Below are 3,387 nucleotides of genomic sequence, written 5' to 3' on the forward strand. Positions count from 1 at the left end.
CAGGAGGCGTCTGATACCTTCGGATCGGACAACCGTCCGATCATTTCTTCACTGTACACCCATCTAAACCTTTAAAAAACCTCCCGATCCCTTCTTTTCTTCGTTCACGCGAAACCCTAGCCGACTCTTCCCACCAGCCCACCCTTTCTCTTCTCTTTGCACGCCAAACCTAGCCGAAGCTCTAGCCCTCGGAAGCCCTAGTCTAAAGTTCAAATGGCACCAAGGTAACTTCTTACCTCTCTAAGAACTTGGCATTGTGTTTTCATTTCTCACTGAATCTTCTGTTGTTTTGTTGTCTCGGTTCTTAATTGTTGATGGCTCCGGTGCTCACTCATTGCCCCATTTTACCCCATTGTGTCCCCTTAGGAAGAAATCAGTAGGTGAGGGTACTTCCAAGTCCAAAGATAAATCCAAAGCTCCTGCTGCTCCTTCCCGACCTCAACCATCCAGTTCGGGAAGATTTCCCAACCAACAGTTTGAACAATCCTTTAAGGAAAGGACCTTCAAATTGCTCCCATGTAGATCAGTCGATAGAAAATATATGAATGAGTTTTGTCCAGCCATTACGGAGACCATAGCCTACTATAAACTTGATTCCTTGGTCTATTTAGAGAGAGATATCAATTTTGACCTAGTCTCTGAATTCTATAACAACCTTCATCAGACTATTGATGGTAGTTATAGATCAAGAGTGGCTAAGCAAAACATTGATTTCAGCTTAATTGCCTTCTTTGGTTATTTAGGCTGTCGTATGTGTTCGGGGACGGTGTTCTCATTCTATCCTTCTTTGCCTGAACCCGTGCCTCATCCTCTTGATGTCTCATCTGACTCTATTTATGAGTACTTCTTTGGACATCCGAGACCAGATGGATTAGATGAGTTAGATGTCGACTTTCCTACATTTGCAGCCCTTGGCCTTTCTGCTCCTGATTACATTCTTTTCAAAATTGTTACAAACTGTCTTCTCTCTATTACTTCTAAACCATTGGCAGAGATTCGACCGTATCATTGTCTGATGCTTTACGGGTTGCGTAGGCGTCTTGACTTTGATGTCATGTCGAGTGTCTATACTTCTATCATATCCCATAGCGAGCCAAGCGGTTACACCATCTATATGCCTTTTGGGCATGTAATTACTGACTGGCTTGAGACCCTGGGTATTGATGTCTCTAAGGGGAGGATAGTAAAGATGGTTAAGCAGGATTGTCGACTTGGGAAACGTGCGTTTTCCAAGTCTGGAATCTTAGGACAGGATGGGACAGTTAGGTGGAAGGATGGGAGGGCACTTGGTGAGTTACCTCGACGACAGGTTGCTCCTGTTGCTGCTCCTCCTGCTGCTGACGATGGGGAGGCTGCGATGGCAGATCGCCGAGCTGGAGAGTCGCTTTGATCGACACGAGGAGATGGTGGCTGCTGAGTTCGATGGACTACGTATTCGGATAGACCAGCGCTACGATGACCTGCGCGGGCATATTGACCAGCGCTTCGATGATATGCGCAGTCATCAGGTGGTGACACAGCAGTTGCTACTCGGATGGATGGCACGCTACCCGCCTCCGCATTCTTACCCAGGCTATTCATCCTCCAGCGTGCCGCCTCAGGATTTCACCCCTCCTGCCGATGATGGCGGTGTTCCTCAGTGTGAGGATGTTGATTGATACAGTTTGTTTGTTGGCTGTCTGTATTTTGGATGTTATTTGTTAGTCTTTATGTCGGACCTGGATGTTTGCACTTCTGATGCTACTTATATATTTATGCTACTCGGTTTTATATTTGCTTGCTCCTTATTATGCTTCATTTTCTATGTTTTTTTTTATTATGTTGTTCCTATGCCATGTTTTGATTGTATCTTTTGTCTTTCTTACTGTCGTATTGTGACCTTAGAGGGAACTCTAGGTCAGTTAAGAGAAGGCAGTATGGATTAAGGGGGAGCCTTTTGAGTTTTTGTCACCTCATTTGCACCTTTTCGGTGTTTGACAAAGGGGGAGAGGATACCTAAGTTTAGAAATGTATGAAAGCTTGATTTTAGGGGAGAGGATAACGGGAAGGATCTTGATTCCCGTCATTGACTTGGTGGTGTATCCGTCTTAGGGGGAGGATCCTGATTTCCCTAAAATTATGGGTAAATGAGCATTTCTGATCTAAACTTAAATCGTGTTGTCAAACAACAAAAAGGGGGAGATTGTTGATACGATCGACCCGGATGTTGTTTTGTTGTTGACACCGATTTAAGTTTGTATCGATATTTAACTCAGATTAATTACTAATCTAGGTTGACTAGGTTGACTGATTGAGAAAGTCCTAACCGGGATGTTAGGCGGTTGGAAAGTCCCGTGAGTGAAGCCGCGATTGGAAATCCGGTGAGTGAAGCGGTGAAAACCCTAGTGAGTGAAGCTAGGTGCAAGTCCCGTGAGTGAAGCCAGGCAAGGAAAATCCAGATGGATCAAGGGTGATCGGACATCCGGTGTTGAAAAGTCCAAGAAGGAAGCTTGGCATGCGAAGTCGAGAGGGCTCGGTAGCTCGTTCTCTAGGACCGGATGAAGTCGGAGAGAGCTAGGAGCTCGTTTCTCCGGACTAGGTCGAGAGGGCCACTGATCAAGGCCTGAATCGGTCGGCAGACCGATCCATCCAGTGAAAGCGTGGACACTGATCGGTCCGCCGACCGATCCGGTCTTATACTGATCGGTGCCGACCGATCGAATTGTCGATGGCTGCGAACGCCATCGATCGGTGCACCGATCGAAATCGATCGATAGCTCTCTGATATTACCGATCGGTCGAGACCGATCGAATAGCGTTTGGGAAGAACGCTATCTTATCGGTCTCGGGACCGATCAGATACGCCCGATCGTCCGCATCGATCGAGCCGCGCGTATTTTCAACAGCGCTATCGATCGATCGGGACCGATCGATTAGTTCTGATCGGTCCGCACCGATCGAGATGATCGAAGCGTGGATCGGTGCGCACCGATCCACGATGTTTGTTTGCATGTACTTTTCCGATTGCCGTATTTGTCTTCACCATCTGTTTTTAACCATCTGCTGTGAGTCTTTTGAGCTTGCAGGTTGCAGGTCACATTCTCATGGTTAATTTCAAATTGAGCTTCATTAAGAGAAGAAGACAAGTGCTCTTTACACTGTGATTTGCTGCAACAGATGCATTTGAGGCATCAACGTTCTCTGACGATCTTGACTCCTGGGGATTGGTTCGAGCTCAGAAGACGCCAGTGATGACTGTGATATCATTGGTGTGAGTTCAGAGAACCAGGTAAGGAGAAAGAGGGATTGGCTGCAGCGCTGATTTGCGCAGTTTTGACCAGATTTGTGACAGCAGAAGATCAGATTTGAGAAGCAGTAAAAACAGCGAGAGGGGAACAAGAACAAGAC

The sequence above is a fragment of the Zingiber officinale genome, chromosome 1A (assembly GCF_018446385.1).
Source record: "Zingiber officinale cultivar Zhangliang chromosome 1A, Zo_v1.1, whole genome shotgun sequence".
Classification (NCBI taxonomy): Eukaryota; Viridiplantae; Streptophyta; class Magnoliopsida; order Zingiberales; family Zingiberaceae; genus Zingiber; species Zingiber officinale.